This window comes from Tachyglossus aculeatus, chromosome 2 (assembly GCF_015852505.1).
Source record: "Tachyglossus aculeatus isolate mTacAcu1 chromosome 2, mTacAcu1.pri, whole genome shotgun sequence".
NCBI lineage: Eukaryota > Metazoa > Chordata > Mammalia > Monotremata > Tachyglossidae > Tachyglossus > Tachyglossus aculeatus.
In genome coordinates, this window is record NC_052067.1 from 160614372 (window position 1) to 160633601 (window position 19230).

The 19230-nt window shown below is 43.6% G+C and overlaps 2 non-coding genes across 2 annotated transcripts; both read right to left on the reverse strand.

Moving 5' to 3' along the window:
• Positions 1 to 13636: 13636 nt before the first annotated feature.
• On the reverse strand, positions 13637 to 13774 carry LOC119924144. Its single transcript, XR_005449045.1, has one exon. It is a non-coding gene; the product is annotated as a small nucleolar RNA SNORA7 (small nucleolar RNA).
• Positions 13775 to 16094: 2320 nt separating this feature from the next.
• On the reverse strand, positions 16095 to 16232 carry LOC119924441. Its single transcript, XR_005449154.1, has one exon. It is a non-coding gene; the product is annotated as a small nucleolar RNA SNORA7 (small nucleolar RNA).
• Between the last annotated feature and the right edge of the window lie 2998 nt (positions 16233 to 19230).

Sequence of the window (19230 nt, forward strand, 5' to 3'; positions counted from 1 at the left end):
CCCTGCCATTCACTTAATGGACAGGAATCGTTACAAAACCTTCGGCTGTCTTTATAGCTCAAAGGAAAATGTCAGTTTCTGCCAATGGGGAAATGCATGGCGATCGTCCAGTGTTTGGAAAGAAACATTTGGGTGGATAAGACAATGCCAAGTAAAATATTTGGAACACATAATATACTTTATTTTGAAAATATTGCAAGAGTTCCATTGGGCATTAATATAGGTCTCACAGCAACTCGGAGAAGTGGTGTTTAATGTGTGCAATAGGGTTATTGTAGGGTTGCACTGTTAGGCTGCTTTGTCTAGCAGTTTCCTTCAAGTCAATCAATAACTAACAAGAACTGTAGGCCTTTGGTCTAACTCTGGCCTTGAAGAGGCGGTTCTTTCAAGCAGTTGATTTGTATTCTCAATAGTCATTTCAAAGACGTCATCTATTCAGGTGAAATTCATTCTGATTCTCCGGCTTCCATGGCGATAGTTTTCTGTGAAGTGGTATGTTTTCCATGAATTGCGAGGGAGGTCTTCACAGAAATTTTGTTCACACATAAGAGGAATTGTGCTAATAACTCCCACACGGCACTTTAAAACCATGCCCCTCTCTGTTCTACGGTTTGCCGTCTTGGAAGAGACCGTGACTTGGAAGAGGTTGACGTTTGGAGAACAAAGACGTCCTTATGGCATTCTCAAAGCCTTAATAAAACTGGTAATTCTTTTCAAATAAACGCACAGACCTCTCTAGTCTATTCAAAAACTAAAACCATTTAAAGTCTGGGGATTGAATGCACCTTCCAGAGGAAAAGAACTCCTTTTACTGAAACCCCTATGCTAGGCTAACAGCTACTGGTTTCCTAAATCCCTTTATGATATTATCTTGGCTTTCTGCCCGAAGATATCTGGTCTAGACGAATGCTAGTATAATCAGGTGAATATTTGTCTGGGGTCCCGAAAGGAGAATAAATTATTTACAATCATAGATTTCCGGCCAACCATTTTTGCCAGAGAATAGTAATAGTCAGGAGTTGCAGGTTTTCCATGAAGAGACCCTAGTCAAAAAGCAAAGGATGCCTGAAATGAAGAAAGACAGAAAAAAAGAAGTGATTACTTGATTGTAGATGACAGGCTGGGAAGCACAAGGAACACAAAGCCAAGCAGATTATCAAAGCCAAAGTTCCAGCTTTCAAACTGAGCTGTAATTTTGCAAGAATAAAAGCACATTCGCCTGTACACAATACCCATTAATTGCCCCCAGAGCAGGTAAAAGGTGGGCCCACAATTTTCAGGCTTCCCACCAATTCTGTGTCAATGCACTTGCTAACTTGACTTACTAGAGTTCCCGTTTTAAATGTGCCTCTGACTTAGCTCAGACATTTCCTATCTAATTTCCTATTTGAAAGGGGAAAATCTAGCCAAAATGATCCAGTCAACGTGAGCAGAACGATACGCCAGAGAGAAGCCTTTTCTGCAGTGTGACTCATCATCGTACAACTATTTTCATAGTAAGGGCATTGATTGAGTGCTTCCTAAATCAGTCAGTCAATCGTATTTATTGAGCACTTACTGTGTGCACAGCACTGTGCTAAGTCCTTGGGATAGTACAGTAAGCGCTCAATAAATATGATTAAATGAAAGAATACAACAATTCAATTCAACTCAATCATATTTATTGAACATTTACTGTGTGCAAAGCACTGTACTAAGCACTTGGGAGACTACAACACAACAACAAACAGATCCATTTGCTGCCCACATATAGCTGACACATATTCCTGACCACAACAAGCTTATAGTCTAAGTGCCAAAATACTGTGCTAAATCCTGGGTTGGATACAGATAAACGATACAACAAATAACAAATACATTCTCTTCCCACATATAACTGACACAAATACTGTGCTAAATCCTGGGGTAGATACAGATAAACAGATTGGACACTATATGTGACCTTCATCTTATTAGGAGAGGAGAGCTGGTATTTTCTCCCCATTTTACAGATGAAGAAACTGAGACTTAGGTTAAGTCAGTAAAATCACACTATGGGCTAGTAGTAGAATTAGGACTAGAACCCAAGTCTTTGGATTTCCAGTCGTAAGCTCTTACCATTTAGGCCACAATTAGCAATCAAGATGATTAACAATTATAACCACTGAAGAAGAGTCTATGAATGAATATTTTGAGATTAATTACAACTAACATTCATATTATGGATGGAGGGCTTATTATAGACTTTGAGGATTTTTTTTTGATAGGTATAAGTAAAACCAATTGAGCGCTTCTAATCTATCAGTATTTGTTTCCCGAGAGTTATAACCTGACTATGCTAAACAATGAGGAACAGTTACCAAAGGAATCTATTGTTGGGTTTCTTGTCATAAAATCTGGAAAAGCATCTCACCACAAAAAAACCCCTATTATGTCTTTTAAAGCTGTTGTTTTGTTGTCGTTGAATTAATAAAGCTTTTATGTTCGGGCCTGCTGTAAACTCAGTGAAGCCTGTATTTCCCTTCAGGGGAGAAGTTTTACTCTTCCCTTTATTCCTCACATACCCCTTCACTGCTCCTGAGTTCATGAATGTTTTATTTGCCATAAGCCTCCTTTCCACTCGACGACTCCGTTACCCACTCATTTATGGAGGTAAAAGTAGAGCTCAGATCTTGCAAATGCTGAAACCCACTGGTTAATGGCATTAGGAATGACTCGCTTTTACGTATTCAGGATGCAATGAGCGCGCTGGTGGAACCATACTGCTCTCTGAGAATAGACTTTCGATAGTGATCGAAGGAAGTCAGAACAGTGATGAATTCCGCTGAGGCATATGGTATGAGTCGGAGGTACAGGAACTGGGTTTCTGCAGTGATGGTGGTTGAAGATCAGCAGCGCCTGGGACAGGAGGGGACAGGAGGTGATGGGGACAGGAGGTGTCCCCCACCCCAGCCCCCTGTATTCTGCTTTATACTCTCACCTCTCTGGAAATGAAGCAGCCTGGCACAGTGGATAGAGGACAGGCCTAGGAGAAAAAAGGTCTAGGGTTCCAATATATATATATATTATATTATATATATATTATATTATGTAATATATATTATTACATATATTATATGTGTATATATATATATACACCTGTATATATGTTTGTACATATTTTTTACTCTATTTATTTATTTCACTTGTACATATCTATTCCATTTATTTTATTTTGTTAATATGTTTGGTTTTGTTCTCTGTCTCCCCCTTCTAGACTGTGAGCCCACTGTTGGGTAGGGACTGTCTCTATATATCGCCAACTTGTACTTCCCAAATGCTTAGTACAGTGCTCTGCACACAGTAAGCGCTCAATAAATACAATTGATTGATTGATTATTAATCACGCTGGAGAAGCAGCGTGGCTCAGTGGAAAGAGCACTGGCTTTGGAGTCAGAGGTCAGGGGTTCAAATCCCGCCTCCGCCACATGTCTGCTGTGTGACCTTGGGCAAGTCATTTAACTTCTCTGAGCCTCAGTTACCTCATCTGTAAAATGGGGATTGACTGTGAGCCCCACGTGGGACAACTTAATCACCTTGTATCCTCCCCAGCGCTTAGAACAGTGCTTTGCACGTAGTAAGCGCTTAACAAATGCCATCATTATTATTATTATTATGATTAATCACGACTCCACCACGTGTCAGCTGTGTGACCTTGGGCAATCACTTCACTTCTCTGTGCCTCGGTTATCTCAGGTGTAAAATAGGGATTGAGACTGTGAGCCCCACGTGGGACAGGGACTGTGTCCAACCCAATTTGCTTGTCAGCCCTATTCATTCATTCAATTGTATTTATTGAGTGCTTACTGTGTGCGGAGCACTGTACTAAGCACTTGGGAATTACAAGTTGACAACGTATGGAGACGGTCCCTACCCAACAACGCACTCACAGTCTAGAGGGGGGAGACAGACAACAAAACAAAACATGTGGACAGGTGTCAAGTCATCAGAATAAATAGAAGTAAAGCTAGATGCACATCATTAACAAAATAAATAGAATAGTAAATATGTACAAGTAAAATCAATAGAGCAATAAATCTGTACAAACATATATACAGGTGCTGTGGGGAGGGAAAGGAGGTAGGGCAGGGGGATGGGGAGGAGGAGAGGAAAGTGGGGGCTCAGTCTGCGAAGCCATTGCTTAGTACAGTGCCTGGCACATAATAAGTGCTTAATAAATACCATAATTATTGACATAAATTATTATTAGTATTAATTATTAGTGTTAGTGCTAGGGTTACTGTGCCCTGAAGCCTTATTTAAAGTAATGATGATTGTGGAACTAGTTAAGTGCTTATGATGTGCCAGGCACTGTACTAAGCACTGGAGTAGATGTAAAATGATCAGGTTGGACACAGTCTCTGTCCTACGTGGAATCCATAGTCTAAGGGGAAGGGAAAAGAAGTATTGACTCTTCTTCATTTGGAGAAGCAGAGTGGCTTAGTGGAAAGAGCATGGGTTTGGGAGTCAGAGGTCATGAGTTCTAGACCTGGCTCTGCCACTTGTCTGCTGTGTGACCTTGGGCATGGCACTCAACTTCTCTGTGCCTCAGTTCCCTCATCTGTAAAATGGGAATCAAGACTGTGAGCCCCACATGGGACAACCTGATTACCTTGTATATACCCTAGCGCTTAGAACAGTGCTTGGCACATAGTAAGCGCTTAACAAATACCATCTTTATTACTATTACAGTTGAAGAAAATGAAGCACAGAGAACTTAAGTGGTGTGGTCAAGGTCACACAGTGGGCAAGTGGCAGAGTTGGGCTAAGAAACCCCGTCTTCTGATTCATTCATTCATTCATTCATTCATTCATTCAATCATATTCATTGAGTGCCTATTGTGTGCAGAGTACTGTACTAAAGCACCTGGGAGATTTAAACATAACAACAAATAGACACATTCCCTGCCCACAACAAGCTTCCCAGGTCCATGTCTGCTCCACTAGACCACACTGCGTCTTTGGGGTCTGTGCCAGATGTCTTCATTGGAGAGTTTTCAAGAGAGCAGACATAGGGTGGGAAGATGAGAGATGAATCAAGGAAGGCTTCCAGAGCCAGTCAGATTTTGATAACCAGAAGAGAAGGACAGAAGAGAACTCTATTGAGGATAATGATAGCATTTATTAAGCGTTTACTATGTGCAAAGCACTGTTCTAAGCACTGGGGAGGTTACAAGGTGATAGGGTTGTCCCACAGGGGGCTCACAGTCTTAATGCCCATTTTACAGATGAGGGAACTGAGGCCCAGAGGAGTTAAGTGACTTGCCCAAAGTCACACAGCTGACAATTGGCGGAGCTGGGATTTGAACCCATGACCCATGACCTCGGACTCCAAAGCCCGGGCTCTTTCCACTGAGCCATGCTGCTTCTCTGAATAGGATAAGAGATAACTCTATCCACTCTGAAAGGGCAAGGGTTAGGGTGAGCACAGATTAGCAGAAGAAATATCTTCACCCATCCTCCCGCATCCAGAAACAGAGAGTAGGAGAAAAGGAGGAGGTATTTAATTCCCATTTGCAGACAAGGAAACTGAAGCCTAGAGAAACTAAGCGACTTGGCCAAAGTCACAAAGCAGGTAATTGGCAGAACTGGGATGAGGACCCAGGTCACCAAGGGCCTGCCTGAAAAACCTGGTTTCTAATCCTGGTTCCATCACTTGTTTGCTGTGTGACCTTGGGAAAGTCACTTCACTTAATAATAATAATGATAATGATGGCATTTGTTAAGCGCTTACTATGTGCAGAGCACGGTTCTAAGTGCTGGGGGGGATACAAGGTGATCAGATTGCCCCATGTGGGGCTCACAGTCTTAATCCCCATTTTACAGATGAGGGAACCGAGGCCCAGAGAAGTGAAGTGACTTGCCCAAAGTCACACAGATGACAAGTGGCAGAGCCGGGATTAGAACCCATGACCTCTGGCTCCCAAGGTGGGCTCCTTCCACTGAGCCAAGCTGCTTCTCTAAGCCTCAGTTACCACATCTGTAAAATGGGGATTAAGACTGTGAACCCCATATGGGTCATGGATTGGGTCCAAACCGATTAGCTTGTATCTACCACTGCGCTTAATACAGCGCATGGTAGTAAGTGCTTAACAAGTACCCTTTGAAAAAAAGAACTTGCTTAGAACAAGTTTAGGACAGGAACTCTTTCTAACCCGATTTGCTTGTATCCATCCCAGTGCTTAGTACAGTGCCTGGCACATAATAAGCACTTAACAAATACCTCAATTATTATTATTATTATTATTATTATTATTATTATTATTGTTATTGTTATTTTAATCCTTCCATCTCAAAGACTTCTCGTTCACCACCATAGCCATTCATGGCTATTACCTTCCCACCCACCTCAGCCCACATGCTCCCTGTGCAGTGCAGGGGAAGCTGTGTGTGCCACTGATTTCCTCCGTGATTTATCCCCTGCATTATCAGAAAATTGACTACTGAATTCTCACCCTGAAAATTCTGGACACCAGCTCTGCTCATCTGTTAATTGTTACGTTGTAGTCTCCCAAGCATTTAGTACAGTGATTTGCACATGGTAAGTGCTCAGAATGAAGGAATGAAGGAATTTTGTAGTCACATTAAAATGGAGATGCTTCCAATTGATAGTGTGCTGTAGGACTAATAATAATAATCTCTGTAACTTCTCTGTGCCTCAGTTACCTCATCTGTAAAATGGGGATTAAGACTGTGAGCCCCCCGTGGGACAACCTGATCACCTTGTAACCACCCCAGCCTAGCTTACAATCTAGAAGGGGAGACAGATAGTAAAATAAATTACAGTCACATTTAATGGTAGTCACATTAAAATGGAGATGCTTCCAATTGATAGTGTGCTGTAGGACTAATAATAATGATCATGATGAATATGACAATAATAGTAACAGTGGCACTTGTTAAGCACTTACTATGTGCAAAGCACTGTTCTAAGCGCTGGGGGGATACAAGGTGATCAAGTCGTCCCCTCTGGTGCTCACAGTCTTAATCCCAATTTTACTGATGAGGTAACTGAGACCCAGAGAAGTGAAGCGATTTAACCAAAGTCACACAGCTGACAAGAGGCGAAGCTGGGATTAGAACCCATGACCTCTGGCTCCCAAGCCCGGGCAATGATAAAAACTAAATAAATACTAAATCTAATACGAATACTAAATACTAATCATAAATACTACGGTATTTAGTAAGCGCTTACTAAGACCCTAACATCACACTTAGCTCTGGAGTAGATACGAGATGAGACAGTCTGTGTCCCACAGGCTACCAAGATGAGAGAGCAGTTTTGGAAATGTGCATCCCTGCCTGCTACAAAGCTTGTCACAGCGCTTTTATCTAATTCTAGAACTCTTATCATTTTGATGGATGTGTCCACATTTTGGTTCAGAGCTAAGCATTAGTGTTGAACTATAAACCCGCCCCATTTGGGCCTTAATAATAATAATAATGTCATTTGTTAAGCGCCTACTATGTGCAAAGCACTGCTCTAAGTGCTGGGGAGATTACAAGGTGATCAGGTTGTCCCACGGGGGGGCTCACAGTCTTCATCCCCATTTTACAGATGAGGTAACTGAGGCCCAGAGAAGTTAACTGACTTGCCCAAAGTCACACAGCCGACAATTGGCAGAGCCGGGATTCGAACCCATGACTTTTGACTCCGAAGCCCGGGCTCTTTCCACTGAGCCACACTGCCAGTGATGAGGAGAGAACAGTGAAATCAATCAATCAATATTATTTATTGAGTGCTTTGAGCACCGTATTAAGCATTTTTTATGGTATTTGTTAATTACTTCCTATGTGCCAAGCACTATTCTAAGTGCTCGTTGGGGTAGATATAAGGTAGGCAGGTTGGACACAGTCCATGTCGCACATGGGGATCGCAGTCTTTATCCCCATTTTACAGATGAGGTAACTGAGGCACAGAGAAGTGAAGTGACTTGCCCAAGGTCACACAGCAGACTAGTGGTGGACCCGGAACTAGAACCCAACTCCTTCTAACTCCCAGGCCTGTGCTCTATCTATTAACCTCCCCAGCGCTTAGAACGGTGCTTTGCACATAGTAAGCGCTTAATAAATGCCATCATTATTATTATTACTGGACCGCACTGCATTTGGGACAGTACAATATAGCAGAGTTGGTAGAAATGTTCCCTGCCTAGCTTACAATCTAGAGGGGGAGACAGATAGTAAAATAAATTACAGAAAGCTCACGGTGTACAGCACGAGCTCCGCCAGTTGTCAGCTGTGTGACTTTGGGCAAGTCACTTAACTTCTCTGTGCCTCAGTTACCTCATCTGTAAAATGGGGATTAAGACTGTGAGCCCCCCGTGGGACAACCTGATCACCTTGTAACCACCCCAGCACTTAGAACAGTGCTTTGCACATAGTAAGCGCTTAATAAATGCCATCATTATTATTATTATGAATAATAATGGTATTTGTTAAATGCTTACTATGTGTGAGACAATGTGCTAAGAGCTGGGGTGGATACAAGCAAACGGGGTTGGACACTGTCCCTGTCCCACATGGTGTTCACTGTCTCGCCCTTCTAGACTCTGAGCCCATTGTTGGGTAGGGATTGTCTCTGCCTATTGCCGAATTGCACTTTCCAAGCGCTTACTATACTGCTCTGCACACAGTAAGCGCTCAATAAATCCGATTGACTGAATGAATGAATGAATCCCCCTTTTACAGATGATGATGATGATGATGATGGTATTTGTTAAGCGCTTACTATGTGCAAAGCACTGTTCTAAGACCTGGGGAGGTTACAAGGTGATCAGGTTGTCCCCCGGGGGTTTCACAGTTTTTATCCCCATTTTTACAGATGAGGTAACTGAGGCACAGAGAAGTGAAGTTACTCGCCCAAGGTCACACCGGAGACAAGTGTAAATTGCTCCATCGTTTTCTATTTGGGACAACAGCCTGATGTCACACCAGAACAAATTGTGAAAGACAAATCCATTCAATCAATTAATCAATCCTATTTATTGAGCGCTTATTGTTTGCAGAACACTATACTCAGCCCTGGGGAGAGTACAACAGAGTTCGTAATAATAATAATAATAATAATAGTGGAGTTTTTGGGCACTTACAACGTGGCAGGCACCGTACTAAGCTCTGGGGAAGATACAAGATAATTGAGTTGGACACAGTCCAGTTGGTGGACATATACCCTGCCCTCAATGAGCTCACAGTCTTTTACTCTCTATTCCTGTTGGAAACACTCCACAAAGAGACTTTCCTTGGAGTACTCTGTCAGTGGAATGACAACCAGAACGACAACATCCCGGCTCCGCCAATTGTCAGCTGTGTGACTTTGGGCAAGTCACTAAACTTCTCTGGGCCTCAGTTACCTCATCTGTCAAATGGGGATGAAGACTGTGATCCCCCCGTGGGACAACCTGATAGCCTTGTAACCTCCCCAGTGCTTAGAACAGTGCTTTGCACATAGTAAGCGCTTAACAAATACCATCATTATTCCCTTCTAGACTGTGAGCCCACTTTTAGGTAGGGACCATCTCTATATGTTGCCAACTTGTACTTCCCAAGCGTTTAGTACAGTGCTCTGCACACAGTAAGCGCTCAATAAATAGGATTGAATGAATGAATGAATGAACCGGAAAGTGCAGTGATCTTTGTCCCGGCTCATTATACAGTGGGTCCCAAGCAGCGTGGCATTAATGGATAGCGCCCGAGGCTGGGAGTCAGAAGGTCACGGGTTCTAATCCCGGCTCTGCCACTTGTCTGCCATGTGGCCTTGGGCAAGTCGTTTCACTTCTCTGGGCCTCAGTTACCTCATCTGTCAAATGGGGATTAAGACTGTGAGCTCCATGTGGGACAGAGACTGTATCCTACTCAAATGGATTGTATCCGCTCCAGCACTTAGTACAGTGCCTGGTACATAGTAAGCACTTAACAAATCCCCCAATAAGCAGTGTGGCCTAATGGAAAGAACACAGGCCTAGGAGGCAGAGGACCTGCGTTCTAATCCCGGCTCCGTTACTTGTCTGAGAAACAGTGTGGCTCGGTGGAAAAAACATGAGCTTTGGAGTCAGAGGTCATGAGTTCAAATCCCGGCTCCACCAACTTTCAGCCGTGTGACTTTGGGCAAGTCACTTAACTTCTCTGTGCCTCAGTTACCTCATCTGTAAAATGGGGATTAAAATTGTGAGCCCCCCATGGGACAACCTGATCACCATGTAACCACCCCAGTGCTTTCAACAGTGCTTTGCACATAGTAAGCACTTAACAAATACCATTATTATTATTATTATTATTACCTCAGGTTAATCATTTCACTTCTCTGGGCCTCGGTGACCTCATCTGGAAAATAGGGATTAAGACTGTGAGCCCCACATGGGACAACCTGATTACCCTGTAACTACCCCAGCACTTAGAACAGTGCTTGGCACATAGTAAGTGTTTAACAAATACTATGATTAATTATTACTATAATTGTTATTACTTAGAAGAAAAGTATGAAAAGCCAATCCTTTAATGTATGGTAGGTAAGCTTTTTGGGGGGGAAAGCAATCATTTCTCCTTCCTACAGGGGACTGGGACAGTGGCTGTCCATCAGTGATAGGAAGCAGTGTGCTCTAGAGGATAAAGCACAGGCCTGTCTGCCACTTTTCTGCTGTGTGACCTTGGATAAGGAACTTCAGAGAGAGAGGTGGATCAGGGCTGGAGATATAGATTTCGGAATAATTCGCATAGAGATAGTAGTTGAAGCCATGAAAATGAATGGGTTCTCCAAAGGAGTGGGTGTAGATGGAGAATAGGAGGGGACCCATGGGAATTGAGCCTTGAGGGACCTCCACAGTTAGGGGCTGGGAAGTAGAAGAGGAGCCCAAGAAAGAGATTGAGCAGAAGCAGTAAGAAAGATAGGAGAACTAGAAGAGAGTGCCCATGAGCCAAGGTTTAATAATATTTTCAGAAGCAGCAGAGAAGCAGTGTGGCTCAGTGGAAAGAGCACGGGCTTTGGAATCAGAAGTCATGGGTTCAAATTTCTGCTCCTCCAAATGTCAGCAGTGTGACTTTGGGCAAGTCACTTAACTTCTCTGGTCCTCAGTTCCCTCATCTGTAAAATGGGGATTAAGACTGTAAGCCCCCCCGTGGGACAACCTGATCACCTTGTAACCTCCTCAGCGCTTAGAACAGTGCTTTGCACATAGTAAGCGCTTAATAAATGCCATTAAAAAAAAAGCAGGTGGTCATCAGTGCAGGAGGCATCTGAGAATTTGAAAAGGATTTAGAGTAAAAGCCAGTGGATTTGGCAAGAAGGAAATCATTGCTGACCTATGTGGATGGATGCCTTAGTCATATGAGCCCACAGTCAGCACTTAATAAATACGATTGAATGAATATGGGCCTTTCTCAGGAACATCAATAAAAAAGCTCATCATCAGTAGCATCATCTTCAAAACTGCCATAGTCAGTAGTACCAGTAAGAGCAGTGGTAGCAGTAGAAGTAATAGTATTAATAGTAGTAATAATTATAATGTTTGTTAAGCGCTTACTAGGTGCCAGGTACTAGACTAAGCGGGGTGGATACGAGAAAATCGGATTGGACCATCCTCAATCATCATCATCAATGATTCCCGGATCATCTTTGTGCAGGAACGCTCTGGGCATGTCACTCCCCTCCTCAAAAATCTCCAGTGGCTGCTTGTCAAACGACAAATCAAGCAAAAACTCCTCACTCTCAGCTTCAAGGCTGTCCATCACCTGGCCCCCTTCTACCTCACCTCCCTTCTCTCCTTCTCCAGCCCAGCCCGCACCCTCCGCTCCTCTGCTGCTAATCTCCTCACCGTGCCTCGCTCTCGCCTGTCCCGCCATCGACCCCCGGCCCACGTCCTCCCCCGGGCCTGGACTGCCCTCCCTCCGCACATCCACCAAACTAACTCTCTTCCTCCCTTCAAAGCCCTACTGAGAGCTCATCTCCTCCAGGAGGCCTTCCCAGACTGAACCTCTTTTTCCTCTCCTCCTCCCCACCCCCCACCCTACCTCCTTCCCCTCTCCACAGCATTTTATATATACAGATTTATTACTCCATTAATTTTACTTGTACATATTTACTATTCCATTTATTTTCTTAATGATGTGCATATAGCTTTAATTCTATTTGTTCTGACAATTTTGACACCTGTCTTCATGTTTTGTTTTGTTGTCTGTCTCCCCCTTCTAGACAGTGAGCCCGTTGCTGGGTAGGGACCGTCTCTATATGTTGCCGACTTGTACTTCCCAAGTGCTTAGTCCAGTGCTCTGCACACAGTAAGCGCTCAATAAATACGATTGAATGAATGAACAAATGAATGATTTGGACATGGTCCCTGTCCCATGTGGGGCTCACAGTCTCAATCTCCATTTTACATATGAGGTATCTAAGGCACAGAGAAGTGAAGTGACTTCCCCAAGGTCATAAAGCAGACAAGTTGCAGAGATGGAGTTAGAAATCATGACCTTCTGACTCCTAGGATCATGCGCCCTCCATTATGCTATGCTGCTTCAATACTGAGCAGTAGTAGTACTAGTAGAAGTAGTAATAGTAGTAGAAGTAGCAGTATTATTGATAGTAAGAGTAGTAGTAGTATTAGTAGTAGTAGTAGTGGCAATAGTAATATTAGTATATTGTATTTATTGCCTGCTTGGGAAAAGTGTGACACAAAGAACTAAAGTATCCCTCCCCAAAAGGAGCTCCCATTCTAAAGTGTGAGATATAAAATATTTACACTACAGGACAGCTGTATGTGCAAAATTTAATTTTATCTCAAGCTCTTTAATACTATAAGTACACTATTTATGAGCTGTGGGGACTTAATTTTCATATCTTTACACCTGAATTTTCTGATAATGATCTTGATTAATATCATTAAGGGATGCAGCTCTACTTGGTTACTATATACAATTCTTGAGTCTCTCACAAGTTTCTCAGCAGCATTTTTCCTCCTTCGATTAGCTAGTCAATTCCTAACTCATGGGACTCCATTACCTCCCCTCAACAAATGTATCTCTTTAATTTGTTCCCAGGTGGCATGTCTTTTTATCTGTGGTTTGGGACAATTGTAACTCTTAGAGTACTTTTCGCAGTCGACTGTATCCTGTCAATCAGTTTTGCGTAGCTTGTCTTCTGGGATTCCCTTGGGCAATACATTTTGACCGATTAATTGACAAAATGTAAAATTACGCTCGGGAAATGATCGTGAATCATTTGCTGATGCAGTGGTAGGACAGATCCATCAACCCATCCAATAAGTACCCTTCACATTCCACTGGAAAGAGGGAAGAGATCTTCTACACAGAAACAAAGCCATTTTCCCCGTCCCCAAAATCACAGTCTGTGATTAGCTCCGATTCCTCCCTCCATTTGCATCCCACATTCACTCTGTCTGTTGTTGTTGTCTTATGTTGTCGAGTCGTGTCCGACCCATAGCAATGCCATAGACACATCTCTCCCAGAACGCCCTGCTTCCATCTGCAATCATTCTGGTAGCGTATCCATAGAGATTTCTTGGTAATAATAAGGAGGTGGTTTACCATTGCATCCTTCCATGCAGCAAACAAGTCTCTGCCCTCTATTCTCTCCCATACCTCTGCTGCCGAGCACAGGTGAGTTTTGACTTGTAGCAGATTGCCTGCCACTTGCTAGCCACTGCCCAAGCTAGGAATGGAATGGGTAGGCCTCTGCTTGACTCTCCCTCCTGTTGTCATGATTGGTAGAGTACTAGAAACTCTCCAGGTGCAACCCTGAGAGGAGTTCACACTGTCACTAAATATTTACTCTATTTTAGGAATCTGTCACTTCCTCTGCACACTTAGAAAAACCACACTGATACAGACCTCAGTTCTGGCCAGACCCATCCACCGCCAACTCTGCATCAAACAGAAGCTCCTCATCAGTGGATTTAAAGCATTCAATCATCATCTTGTTGCTCTCTTACTCAACCCTGCCTTCACTCTGCTTCTGTTAATGCCAGCCTTCTCTCACTGTGCCTCAATATTGTCTTTTTCACTGCCAAACTCTCACCCACGTCAAGGCTTAGCCTGGAATGCCTTCTCTCTTCATATGTGTTAGACAATTACTCTCCCCACCTTCAAAGCTTTATTGAAGGCATATCTCCTCCAAGAGGCCTTCCCTGACTCAGCCCTCATTTCTTCTTCTCCTATTCCCATCTGCCTTGCCCTGATTTGCTCCCTTTATGCATGCCACTTCAGCCCCACAGGACTTATGTCCATATCTATAATTTTTTTATTTACATTAATGCTTGTTTCCTTCTCTAGACTGTAAGCTCATTGTGAGCAGGGAATGTGTCTGATGCATTTAAATATCGTACACTCCCAAGCTCTTAGAACAGTTGACACTCAATAAATATGGTTGATTGATCTATTAATTGATTGATTGAACTACTGTAGTGTACTCATTATTAGTTTTGTTACTTCCAGTTTCTCAACTCTATTTTGTTAGAGATTCATTCAATCATTTATTGAGCGCTTACTGTGTGCAGAGCACTGTATTAGGCGCTTGGAAAACACAATTTGGCAACAGAGACAATCCCTACCCAACAACAGACTCACAGTCTAGAAGGGGGAGACAGAAAATAAAACCCAAAACAAAACAAGTAGGCAGGCATCAATAACATCAAAATAGAGTTATAGATATAAACACATCATTAATAATAATAAATATGTACAAATATGCACCAGTGCTATGGGGCAGGGAAGGGAGTAGAGCAGAGCATGGCTCAGTGGAAAGAGCACGGGCTTTGGAGTCATGGGTTCAAATCCCAGCTTCGCCAATTGTCAGCTGTGTGACTTTGGGCAAGCCACTTCATTTCTCTGGGCCTCAGTTACCTCATCTGTAAAATGGGGATTAAGACTGTGAGCCCCACATGGGACAACCTGATCACCCTGTAACCTCCCCAGCACTTAGAACAGTGCTTTGTACATTGTAAGCGCTTAATAAATGCTATTAAAAAAGAAGTAGGGGCATTGGGGAGGGGAGGAGGAGCAGAGGAAAAGGGGGGCTCAGTCTGGGAAGGCCTCCTGGAGGAGGTGAGCTCTCAAGGGGCTTTGAAGGGGGGAAGAGAGCTAGTTTGGCAGATGTGAGGAGGGAGGGCATTCCAGGCCAGAGGTAGGACATGGGCCAGGGGTCGATGGCAGGACAGGTGAGAATGAGGCACAGTGAGGAGGTTCGCCACAGAGGAGCGAAGTGTATGCACAGATAGTTTTCATTAAACATTGATCAGAACCAATCAGCCTTTTCATTCATTCAATACTATTTATTGAGTGCTCAATGTGTGTAAAGCACTGTACTAAGTGCTTGGAAGAGTATACTATAGCAATAAACAGATAGCTTCCCTGCCCACAGTGATCTCACAGTCTTCTCAAACCCCTCTATTATCTCTCAAAAGAAAAATCCTACCATAAGCATTAACATAGTCCATCAGCTGACATCTTACCTTATTTGCTTTTCTCCTCATAAAACCTGACTCACTCCTTTTGCCCCTCCTGTTCCTCACACTTGAGCCACTGTTTCCCTTTTCCCCTTCCCCAGAATGCCTCCTCCGCTTAGCTTCACCAAATCATAACCCGCTCTTCCTTCAAAGCCCTCTAAAAAGCCCCCTCCTTCAGGAAGTATCCCTTCACTTATCTGCTCCCTTCTTTCAAGCCATCCCTACCACTACCTCAGTAGTCAGGTTTTCATCTGTTTTTTCATGTTAGCAATTAATTTATTTTCTTGTATTTATTATTAACGTAACGTGGAAGTAGTTTTCCCATAACTACTAGCCCTTATTTTGATTTTTTAATGGTATTTGTTAAGTACTTACCATGTGCGAGGCACTGGGTTCTTGTCTTGTCTTATGCCATCAAATTGTCTCTGACCTATAGCGACGCCATGGATACATCTCTCCCAGAACCCCCCTACTCCATCTGCAATCATTCTGGGAGTGTATATATAGAGGTTTCTTGGTAAAAATATGGAAGTGGTTTACCATTGCCTCCTTCCATGCAGTAAATCCTAGTCTCTACCCTCAACTCTCTTCCGTGCTGTTGCTGCCCGGCAAATGGGAGTTTTGACTTGTAGCAGATTGGTTTCCACTCACTAGCCACTGGGCAAGCTAGGAATGGAATGGGTAATCCTCCGCTTGACTCATTCTCCTGTAGTCAAGACTGGTAGAGTACTGGAAACTCTCCAAGTGCAACCCTAAGAGGAGTGGCACTGGAGTACATACAAGATAATCATTTTGGGCACAGTCCATGACCCACATGGGACTCACAGTCTTATTTCCCATTTTACAGATGTGAAAACTGAGGACCAGAGAAATGATGCGACTTGCCCAAGGTCACACAGAAGACAAGTGGCAGAGCTAGGATTAGAATACAGATCTTTCTGATTCCCAGGCTTATGTTCTACTCACAAGGCCGAGTTCCCTTCCCACCATGTACTATGATAGCTCATTGATTGGGACTGAGCTTCCCCAACTCTTTCAAACACTTGTTATTTCTTTCCTATTTTTGTGTTCCACTTCTCAGTAGGTTTTCATATCTTTACACCTGAATTTTATGATAATAATCTACAATAATATCATGAAGGGATACAGTTCTGCTTGCTTACTTCCATTTTTTCCTCTCTAGTTCTTATTCAGTGTTCTGCACATAGTAGGTGCTCAGTGCTCTGCACAAAGTAAATACTCAATAAATATGAATGAATGAATGAATAAGTACCAATGACTAATTGGCTGACTGCCAAGTGGACAGACAGTGAGGCCCCCAGATGACAGAAATTCCAAGCTTTCCCCCCACCCCCACACAGGAAATTATCTCCACTCTATCAGTCAATTTAATTCATCATATATATTGAGCAACTTACTGTGTGCAAAGCACTGTACTAAGCACTCAAGAGAGTACAATGTAACAACAAACGGATCCATTCCTGACCAGAGTGAGCTCACAGTGCAGAGGAGGAGACAGACATTAATTTAAATGCCCCCTTCTAGACTGTGAGCCCACTGTTGGGTAGGGACTGTCTCTATGTGTTGCCGACTTGTACTTCCCAAGCACTTAGTACAGTGCTCTGCACACAGTAAGGGCTCAATAAATACGATTGATTGATTGATTGATTTAATCAATCAATCAATCAATCAATCGTATTTATTGAGCGCTTACTAAATAAATAAATTGAGCGCTTTATAAATAAAGAAATAAGTTCACTAAATAAATAAATAAATTCTACCCTTCATCAAGCTCATTAGCCCAGTGAGAGTCCTTTTAAATAGGATCTCCTAATGACCACACAGAGGCACCCTGACCTTATTAACAATAGTAATAGTAATGGCAACTGTTAAGCGCTTACTATGTGTCAAATACTGTTCTAAGCTCTGGGGTAAATACAAGCCAGTTAGGTTGAACACAGACCGTGTCCCTCACGGGGCTTAGAGTCTTATTCCCCATTTTACAGAAGAGAAAACTGAGGACCAGAGAAGTGAAGCGTCTTACCCAAAGTCACACAGCAGAGAAGTGGTGGAGCGGGGATTAGGACTCAGGTCCTTCTGACTTCCGAGCCTGGGCTCTGTCCACTAGGCCATGCTGCTTCCCTAGCCCACTGTTCTAGACTGTGAGCCCGCTGTTGGGTAGGGACCATCTCTATATGTTGCCAACTTGTACTTCCCAAGCGCTCAGTACAGTGCTCTGCACACAGTAAGTGCTCAATAAGTATGATAGAATGAATGAATGTGTAGCTTCACATCCTGAACGGTACTTGGTACATAGTATGTGCTTAAAAAATACCATCACTATCATTATTATCATTCTATTCCTTCCCCCAGCATGGATGGTCCTGGAGCTCTCTCCCGAGGCCTGGGGACTGATAATACTGATTATCCAGTTCCTTCCATCTCCTGGCCTTTCTGAAGTCTTTTCGGAAGACGGACCAGCTATCAGCCTCCTGAACGGCCCCAACTTCCGCTTGGTCCTGACTTTTGTTGTCTCCAGGAGCTGTTTAGGCTTTTAATAAGGACTGTGCTGGCTTCTCTGTACTGAGTTTCAGGATCTTTAGGTAATAATAATGATAACAGCATTTATTAAGCACTTACTACGTGTCAGGCACTGTTCTAAGCAAATTGGGTTTATTAATAATAATAATGACATTCATTAAGTGCTTACTATGTGCAGAGCACAGTTCTAAGTGCTGGGGAGGTTACAAGGTGATCAGGTTGTCCCACAGAGGGCTCACAGTCCTAATCCCCATTTTACAGATGAGGTCACTGAGGCCCAGAGAAGTTAAGTGACTTGCACAAAGTCACACAGCTGAGAATTGGCAGAGCCGGGATTTGAACCCATGACCTCTGACTCCAAAGCCCGTGCTCCTTCCACTAAGCCACGCTGCTTCTCTAGACACAGCCTCTGTCCCACATAAGGGCTCACAGTCTCAATCCCTATTTTACAGATGAGGGAACTGAGGCACAGAAAAATGAAGTGGCTGCTGTGATCCTCCTTGACCTCTCAGCTGCCTTCGACACTGTGGACCACCCCCTTCTCCTCAACACGCTATCCGACCTTGGCTTCACAGACTCCGTCCTGTCCTGGTTCTGTTCTTATCTCTCTGGTCGTTCATTCTCAGTCTCTTTTGCAGGCTCCTCCTCCCTCTCCCATCCTCTTACTGTGGGGGTTCCCCAAGGTTCAGTGCTTGGTCCCCTCCTGTTCTTGATCTACACTCACTCCCTTGGTGACCTCATTAGCTCCCACGGCTTCAGCTATCATCTCTACGCTGATGACACCCAAATCTACATCTCTGCCCCTGCTCTCTCCCCCTCCCTCCAGGCTTGCATCTCCTCCTGCCTTCAGGACATCTCCATCTGGATGTCTGCCCTTCACCTAAAACTCAACATGTCCAAGACAAACCTCCTTGTCTTCCCTTCCAAGCCCTGCCCTCTCCCTGACTTTCCCATCTCTGTTGACGGCACTACCATCCTTCCCGTCTCACAAGCCCACAAACTTGGTGTCATCCTCGACCCCGCTCTCTCATTCACCCCTCACATCCAAGCTGTCACCAAAAGCTGCCGGTCTCAGCTCCACAACATTGCCAAGATCCACCCTTTCCTCTTCATCCATACTGCTACCCTGCTCGTTCAAGCTCTCATCCTATCCCATCTGGACTACTGCATCAGCCTTCTCTCAGATCTCCCATCGTTGTGTCTCTCCCCATTTCAATCC